The sequence below is a fragment of the Rhinopithecus bieti genome, unplaced genomic scaffold, assembly GCF_001698545.2.
Source record: "Rhinopithecus bieti isolate Rb0 unplaced genomic scaffold, ASM169854v2 scaffold_865, whole genome shotgun sequence".
In the NCBI taxonomy this organism is placed as follows: Eukaryota; Metazoa; Chordata; class Mammalia; order Primates; family Cercopithecidae; genus Rhinopithecus; species Rhinopithecus bieti.
Genome location: NW_016803288.1, coordinates 1,187,206 through 1,196,466, shown reverse-complemented (window position 1 = coordinate 1,196,466; position 9,261 = coordinate 1,187,206). Strand labels below are relative to the sequence as shown.

Genomic DNA, 9,261 nt, shown 5'->3' with positions numbered 1-9,261 from the left:
AAAAGAAGGGGGTGGCTCCTGCCTTCTGTCCTCTGAGAATTGCCAGCACTCTCTCCCCTTCCTTCCCTCCACTTCTCACTTCCTCCAATCCATTCGCTGTGTTGTGGCCAGGATCCTCATTCTAAAATCTGGCATTTCTGCTGCCTGTAGTTACAGTCCATCTTTGGAACATGGCTCACTGGCCTTCCATGGTCTGGTCCCTGACACTCCACTCTCTCCCTACAGCCCCCATTCTGCCCCAAAAGAGCAGCCATCATGAACAATTGGCCAAATCTCTCTCTGTAAACAGTAAACGCTGCATGTCACAGCCACTATTCCCACAATGTCTACAATGAAAAGGTGCATAGGTGAACGTTGGATGTAAGCTTTCTTGTTCCAGACCCATCTCATTTGATCCTCTCAGTAACCGAGTGGTCGAGAGAGCTGAAGAAACCTACTTACATCTCTCAGTGAAAAAAAAATGACATTTATTTTATATCCATATTCCCAGCTCTTAGGATGGGGCCCTAATACAGATTGGTGTGAAGTGACAGAACTGAGCTTTAGTACAAGGTCTGCCCAACATCATGGTCCAGAGAAAGAAACTTGAGTTTGCAATCATTCCCTAAAAGGTAATGGACACATTGGCCTGTGAAAGATCCCATGTTCACAGTGTCTTGCTGAGAGTGTGTCAGCTACTTTTCTCAATTATTCCTGTCGACAACATTTCAGGTTAAGCCATATTTCTACTTTATAGATTGGGGAGGAAAAGCCCAGGGAGGCAAAGTATATTGTCTGCAGCTGCACAGCAGTAAACGCCCGAATGGCATTCAGTATCAGGCCCATCTGACCCAAAGACTGTTAATCTCTATTGCGTCATGCTGGGTTTCATGGAAATGGAGAGCGGTTGGAATCCTAGATTTACCCCAGGGCTTATCTACTGCCCTTGGTACAGTTGCTTTCCCACGCTGATGAGCTCTGGGGTGTGGCAGATCTATCTTGTCATGCTATCTGGAGACATGGGTTTTCAAAGCACTTATCAAAAGATAATTAAACCCAGGAAGCCAGGGTGGGAGTCAATCATCACAATACAGCTCATCTGTGTTCCCCAGGGACTGTTTAATAGCAGCATTTGGCACCAAGGGTGTTTAGGTTTTGCTATATGTTGAGAATATTGTAAGAATTAAATGAGATAACGTATGCAAAATGCTTACAACCATGCTTGGAATAGAACAAGTCCTCAATAAGTATTTAGGCTAGAAATTTTTACCGAAATGAATTCAACAACACATTTATTTTTTTTTCTTAGTGTTCAGTGTGGGCCGAGAATTACTCTCACCGCTCAAGATATATCAGTGAACAAAATAAAGAAGATGCTTAACTCCTCTGGAACAAAGCAGAAAAGGATCTCTGTCCGTGGAACAGAGGACAACAGTAACAGCAAACATAATGAATCAGGAATGGGTATAGCATGTTAGCAGGTGATAAGGTGCTCTGGGAGGACCGTAGAGGAGGTGGGAAAATCAGAGTGCTGGGTGGGGTGGGCAGGTGGGTATGAATATTCCTTGGGGTGGTCAAGGTGAGCCTCGCTGGAAAGATGAGAACAGGGAAAAAGGCACTGGGCATGTCAACTGTGAGGTGTCTGCATGAAAAGTTCAAAGGCAGGAGTGTGGCTAAGTAGTTGAATCAAGGTAATGAGGTCCACGTGGCTGAACTGGAATGCCTACAGGGATGGATGGGGAAGATGGTCCAAGAGCCTTTTGGGAGAATCAGGGCAGATGTGGCAAGACCCTCTCTGTAGTCATTGAGAAGCAGTAGACTTAGGCCATGGCTATGAAGCCACATCAGGGTCTCAGACAGAGGAACACAAAGATAACAATTATGACTCAATAGGATCTCTCTGTCTTCTGGCTGGAGAATAGGTATGTCATTGAGGGGTAAAGTGGAAGCAGAGAGACCCTTTGGGAAGCTACTGCCACAACCCCAGCAGGAGATGGAACAGGATGGGAGCAGGGGAGGTGTTACTCTCTTTGTAATAGCTGGGACTTCACCCACAGAATTAATCTCTCCAGAATGTCTGCTCTCTTGGAAACCATTAAAAAAGCAAGTGTTCCAACTTTGCATGTTTTCCCTTGTTCCATCCTGCATAGTTCATCTGACTCTGTGGCTTTGTCTTTGACAACATGCAGGACAGGTTCTGTCTCACCTGGAGCATGTGCTTAGGATTCCAGAGGAAGCAGGGAGCCAGGTGTGACCAAGGACCCTGAATGCCCAGGCCACCCTCAGTGGCAACCACCATACCAACTGGAGATTGAGAGAGCAACCTCGGACTCATAGTGTGCCTGCCCTCTCCAGGCTGAAATTTCTCCAGCTGTAATATAGGAATTTAGATTATTTGGGCTCTGAGAGTTTTCTGGCTCAAACTCCAATAAATGTCGTGATTAAATTCTCCTCCCCTGGCAGATGTCTGGGTGAGATGTCTGCATGGAGCCTGCTGGTAGGAAATTTCTGTGGGATGTTAAACATCTTGTGTGTATGGTAACTAGCACGTGGATGAGTGGCTCAAATAATGGTAAACACTGTCATTACAGAGATGCCAGGTGACCTGGATATGTTAGATTTATCCACATAGAGCTCTGGTTCCCTTAAGGAAGAGCTGAATTTTCTTCTTTGGTTCTATAGATATCTATGATGCCCTTGTTTCTCCAGGAACTCTCCTTGTAGACATAGGCTTTTCCAGAAGATTGAATATCATGGACATTAAGAGTGTGGGATTCGGAATTGGCCAACTGGCCGTTACCTGTTTTTCAGCCTGGGAATTCTCATTTCTTGCTAGTCAAAGTATGGTCCCCAGACCAGCAGCATCTCCCAAAGGCTGGTTAGGCAGGCAGAATCCCAGGCACCATCCCAGCCCCACTGAGCTGTAATCTGCATTGTAATAAGAGGCGACGGGATCTGTGTGCACATTCAAGTTAGAGAAAGTTGATGTGATCCCTCTGGGATTTATTTCTCTTATCTGCAAAACAGTTGATGAGAACACGTCACAGAATTGTTGTAAGGATCAGAAAATCAATACATATAGAGCCTTGTTGTGATTGTTTCCTTTGAGTGCCCACTCTCCTGGTCACAGAGGTCATCTGGTCGCTATCAGTTCTGGGTGCGCTAATAACAGAGATTAGAAGAGCAAAGAAGGGGCTGGCTGCGGTGGCTCACACCTGGAATCCCAGCACTTTGGGAAGTCTAAGGAGGGAAGATCACTTGAGACCAGGTGTTTGAGACCAGCCTGGCCAATATGGTGAAACCCCATCTCTACTAAAAATACAGAAATTAGTCACGCATGGTGGTGCATACTTGTAATCCCAGCTACTCAGATGACTGAGGCTGGAGAACTGCTTGAACCCAGAAGGTAGAGGTCGGCAGTGACCCAAGTTTGTGTCACTTTACTCCAGCCTGGGCAACAGGGTGAGATGCTTTCTTAAAAAACAAGAAAGAGGCTGGGCGTGGTGGCTCATGCCTATAATTCCAGCATTTTGGGAGGCCAAGACGGGCAGATCACCTGAGGCCAGGAGTTCAAAACAAGCCGGGCCAACATGGCAAAACCTCTCTACTAAAAAATACAAACATTAGCCAGGCTAACCACATGGTGTCATGTGCCTATAATCCCAGCTCCTTGGGATTGGAAGGAGGAAGGAGAATCGCTTGAAGGAGGGAGGACGGAGCAAGGAGAATCGCTTGAGGGAGGGGGGAAGGAGGAAGGAGGAAGGAGAATCCCTTGAACCCGGGAGGTGGAGGTTGCAGGGAGCAGAGGTTGTGCCACTGCACTCGAGCCTGGGCAACGGAGTGAGACTCTGTCTCAAAAAACAAAACAAAACAAAACAAAACATACAAAACAAAACAATGAGAAAGAAAAAAATGAAAAAGAAGAGCAAAGAAGGACCAGTAGAGTTCTCCATGCACCTGCTCCAGGTATAGATCCCAGGACTTTTGAGGGGCAGACGAGGGTGTGAGCTCATAGTTTCTGAGCAGGTATGCTGTCTTGTCACAGTCCTGGTTACTTTACCTATCTTTACAGTGATGCTCTGATGAAGGTACAATAACCTTGATTTGCAAATAATGAAATGACTCTCTAAGGTCAAATATTTTTCCAAGGTCAACTAGTCAATGGTAGTGTTCTGATAAAGTCTGAAACATTTTCATAGAAAGTCAGTAATAAAGGAGGCATTCAATGTCAGACCTGCATGGAGAGGAAGAAGAAGAGCAGACGGAATATTGAGTTATCAGTGGTGTGCTGAAGCTGGCCCAGCAGAGCTGATTTCTGCACTAAAGTTTCAGGAATTTTGCACACCAGTTGTTAAACAGTCATTATTAAAAATTAAATTATATAAAATTACAATTGACAAAATTAGACTAAAAGCAAATATAATGAATATACAAAATGCATCACTTTCTAATTACTTTATTACATTTCGCTATTACCTATGGTCTTGATGTTATGTACATCTATTTTTTTCTGAATGGTGAAAATATGCTACTGTTTATCTCTTCACCACTCTCAATTTAGTGAAGTCATATTTGCAGCTGGACATTGGCCACTGTGGGAGTAATTACACCACAGAAATTGGCACATGCTACAAATCAGGGTTTAGTTTATTGCTTTGTTGACACGTTAGACTTAAGAAGAGAATGGAGGAAATGTTAATAAAGCAGATTTAACTTAAAAGTGTGCTGTGTCAATATCTACAACATTGTGAATAGCACAAACAGGATATATTCCTCCAATACTGAAAACTATTATCTGATTCAACAAAGAAGTTGCCCACATCTCTGAAGAACAAGTAAAGTTCTCCTATTTCTTTGTTGTTCCACTTTTATTTTACTCATTAATACAAAGGAAAATAGCAACCAATATTGATGTTAGAACTATGCTCATTTGTCAATTACATCCATGGGTTTGCTAAAGATATGAGAGTTCAGTAAAAATCGATGAAATAATTCTATGAGAAGCAACTGACTATATGGAATTTATAATGAAGAATACTGCATATTTCATTATTATTTGTAAATTATGTACTACACAACTTTTATACTGGTAACACTTATAACAAAGTCGTGTATATATGTGTGTGTGTGTGTATATATATATATATATATATATATGTATATATACTTTTTTTTTCCTAGAGAGTTGTTCAACATTTATTGAAATTTACCAGAACACCACTGGCTAACCCACCTTAAAGCATTTTCACTTATCATGTCCTGTGGTAGAACAAGCTCAGGTTGGGGGTCAGAAATAGTACATGGCACTCCTAGGATGAAACCCTGGGCTTCTGGCCTAACAGTGATTTTACTGCTCTGATCCACATGCTTCTTATCTTTAAAGTGGGAACAGTAATAGTGTCTTAGGTGTACTGTGAGAGTGAGTGCACAGTATAAGTTAATGCTACCATCCTTTCAAGAACAGCAACACAAAAGAAACAAAAATCCCATAGAACTTCTCCCCTCCCTCTCTTTCCTCCCCTCCCCATCCCAATGCATACATATATAAATTAAGGAAACTCCTTATCCCTTGCCTATGCTAATACTTTCAGTATTTGTTTAGCTGTTCTCCAAGTTCAACTCCCCAGCGTCTATTGTTCATAGCTGGAGATATAAAACTGGAGATGATCCAAGTTCAATCTTCCTTTTCTCTTCTCCCCGTAAAAGAATCTTTGTTAACAGGATTGATGTGTGCAAAAGGGGAGAAAAAATCCAAAATCCCCTTACAAACTACCATGTGATATGTGATCGTAAAGGGGGACTAGAAGCTACTCATTGGAAACTTCTACTTCCATCATTTTCTGTACTAGGCACTTGGTAGGTTTGCAAAACTCTCTGGTAAATTAAATTGCAATGAAATAATAGTTAATCTTTGCTCAGAACATTAAAAGTAAAGGCTTTAGGGAGTGATCCATGAGCCAAGACAGACTTCTGAAGCTTATGGTTTGATTTTCAGTATCTCTACTGTTATTTTGTTTTACTTGTACTGTATAGCCAGAAAAGACTGAAAAAGAGGGAATAAAGAGTTTGTTACTTCTTTGGTGTGCTCATTTTGTGGTTTCAACTCTGTGCTTTTTTGCTGTGAGTGTAATCAGGAGAGATAAAACAGCTTTGTTTGCTTCTGTTTTTGATTTTCATCCTGGGCCACAGGGAGAGCTGTGGAGGTATGTTCCTTACATCTGAATCACTAGTGTTTTAGTTGGGGAGCAAAGAGGAAATGAGCTTCTATGAAAGAATCAAGATTCTGGAGATGGTTTCTTTAAAAGTTGAACATGGTTATACCATATGACCCAGTAATACTACTCTTAGGTATCTACCCGAGAGAAATAAAAATGTATGTTCACACAAAGACTTATACACGAACCTTCTTAGTAGTATTATCCATAAGAGCCTCAGATGGAAAACAATCCAAATGCCCATAAGTTGGTGAGTTAGATAGACAAAATGTATAGTCATGCAATGGAATATTATTTAGCAATAAAAATGGATAAACTGTTACACACGCTACATCAACTAACCTCAAAAATGTTATGATAAGTGGAAGAAGCCAGACACAAGACACCACCTGTTGAATAATTCCATTTATGTGAAATAATCCAGAAAAGGCAAATCTGTAGAGAAAGAATAGTAATTGCCTGGGGAAGTGAGTGGGAGTGGGGGACTGGGATCAACAGTAAATGGGCATAAGAAATCTTATAAGGTTGATGGAAATCTTCCAGAACTGATTTATAGTGATAGTTACACAAGTTGGTGAATTTACTAAAAAATCGTTGAATAGTATACTTTAAAATGGGTGAATTATATGACATGTAAAATATGCCGTTTTAGTTTATTCTTGCACTGTTATAAAGAAACACCTTAGACTGGGTAATTTATAAAGAAAAGAGGTTTAATTGGCTTACAGTTCTGCAGGCTATACAGGAAGCATAGCTGCTTCTGCTTCTGCTTCTGGGGAGGCCTCAGGAGACTTACAATCATGGCAGAAAGTGAAGCAGAAGCAGGCACATCTTACATGGCAGAAGCAGGAGCAGGAAAGAAAGGGGGAAGGTGCTGTATGCTTTCAAACAGCCATATCTCACAAGAACTCACTCACTCCCTATTATGAGAACAGCACCAAGGGGACGGTGCTAACTCATTCATGAGGACTCTGGCCCCTGGATCCAATCACCTCCCACCAGGCTCCACTTCCAACACTGGGCATTACAACTGGACCTGAGATTTGGGTGAAGACACAGATCCAAACCATATTGTATAACTAAGTAAATTTATATATAAAAGAAGGTTCAGGAGAAAAGTACATGTTGCCAGCATTCTTTTAGCCTTGATCGATCATCAATGAGTGTCTCAGGCTCTGTCTCTGACCACAGAAAATCTGTGAATAGCTCTGTGTTCTACACTTCCAGTTGCTCAGCTCCGCCAAAACTCGGTAACACATTAGTCCTTCAGGAGCTATACCTGTAGGTAGGTGAACACCCATGGACCAAGTGCTGTAATTCAAGCTAACAGTGCCCAGCTATCTCCAAAGGCAATCACTAGAGCCCTTTCACGCTAAATTAGAGCTAAGCATTGTAATCACCTGCTAGGAAAATAAACTCGCTCTGGTTTCAGGAGCTTTGTGTTGTTAAACCGGTCAGACTCCTTGAGCTGCTGCCAGCAAACCATGAATAGACATCAATGGGAGACAGATGGAGCCTTTGGGACTGTGTTTTGGTAATAATGATGTGGTTAACCCTGTTCGAAATAAAATGAAATGTTATGAGCTACCATCCCTCTCAAAGCACCTTGGCTGCTCTCTGTGTGGCAATGACTTCACTAATTGAGTGATGGAATTAGCTTCATTTCTGCAGGAAACATAGGTGTGTTTGTGTGTGCAGGAGGGGTTGGGGTGGAAAAGAAAAAAAAAAAGGAAAATAAATAAAAGGGAAAGGAAAGGGGACATTTAGCAAATGAATGGGTTGGAATAGATCTCCCTGATCTACAAAATTCAGAATTAAACAAACAGCAACAAATAGAAAGGCGGTCTGCATGATGTGCTGTGTGATCCACACAGACTCTCAAGTAGTCTATCCAGCATCGTGTGGAGCTGGCATTCCTATTTCTATTTTACAGATGAAGAAACTGAGGCTAAGGAGGGTAAAAACCCTACCCCAGTCACCAAGAGGTAAGTGGCTGCTGCCGGCCAGACTCTTCTGCTTGACTCAAAACCCAGGGCGTTTTCCCACAATACTCTACCTTAATATTCACTAGTGGGTTTCAATGGTACCGAAAGAGGGAGCCTCAATCACCAGCCCCTGTTTTCTTTTCACACAAGAATGTGAGAAATCTGTAGCCTGGACAGTCCCTTCCTTTCTCTGCTCTTCACGGCCAAGTGAGAAATTCTGTGCATTAAGGAAATGGGAGAGAACTGAGCATGGTCTCCTCGTAGACACATCCTCCTCCCTTTCCTCAGAGCCTAAGCACTCACAACTCCTCATTGTGAAAATGAAGGATTTGAATCTGGAAAGGGGAAGCTGTACACTCCAGTCACACGATCGGTAGTAGCCATAACTAACTTCCATCCTGAGATGCGCTATTTTACTAGGAGACTGTTGCTTCATTTGGAACCCATTGCTTTTTCCTTTGCAGCGAGGTTTTGTCACCTAGAGTATCCGTGTCAACGTCAATGCCAGAAACCCACTTATCCTAAAGTCACCTCACTCAGGCACTGACTTAACTGTCAAACAATTGTCACTGATTTTATCTGAGCCACTCAGTTTGTTAGGGCTCCCTCTAACCAAGCTGTCCCATCCCCTTGCATTTTTCTCTAAAGGTGCCATTAATTCCTCCCAGAGCATGCAGCATCTCATATCCAGAAGGTTTCTCATGCCTAGGCTTCAGGGCTCCCCCACACTTGCAGAGTCAGTTCGCTCTTACTCTGCTCTCAAAACTGAGACCCAGTTCTGCCTTCTTTAGTGTGTGGTGCCTGCCTGCACCTGTTCCATGACTCCTAATTCTCCTGGTGCTCTGTGCTTATTTCTCTTATAATGTTGACAGTACAGTGCTGTAACTGCTGGCTTGCTTGCCTGTCATTTTATAGTTGAAGAACCTGAGGCTAAGGAGGGTAAAAACCCTACCTGAGGCCGGGTACGGTGGCTCATGCCTGTAATCCCAGCACTTTGGGAGGCTGAGGCGGGCGGATAACGAGGTCAGGAGATCGAGATCATCCAGGCTAACACAGTGAACCCCGTCTCTACTAAAAATACA

At 42.7% G+C, this 9,261-nt stretch overlaps 1 protein-coding gene and 1 long non-coding RNA gene across 5 annotated transcripts in view; one reads left to right on the top strand and one right to left on the bottom strand.

The window, feature by feature from the left end:
• Nucleotides 1-2,357, top strand: part of LOC108529564 (uncharacterized) — a 120,935-nt gene extending 118,578 nt beyond the window's left edge. For 2 of the 3 annotated variants that reach the window (XR_001885577.1, XR_001885573.1), the window contains one exon: nucleotides 1,289-2,077. This is a non-coding gene — a long non-coding RNA (uncharacterized LOC108529564). Of the gene's footprint in view, nucleotides 1-1,288; nucleotides 2,078-2,168 lie in introns of those variants that run through there. The other variant, XR_001885576.1, reaches the window with a different exon arrangement.
• Nucleotides 1-9,261, bottom strand: part of CLNK (cytokine dependent hematopoietic cell linker) — a 245,145-nt gene that overhangs the window by 118,750 nt on the left and 117,134 nt on the right. The window lies entirely within an intron of this gene.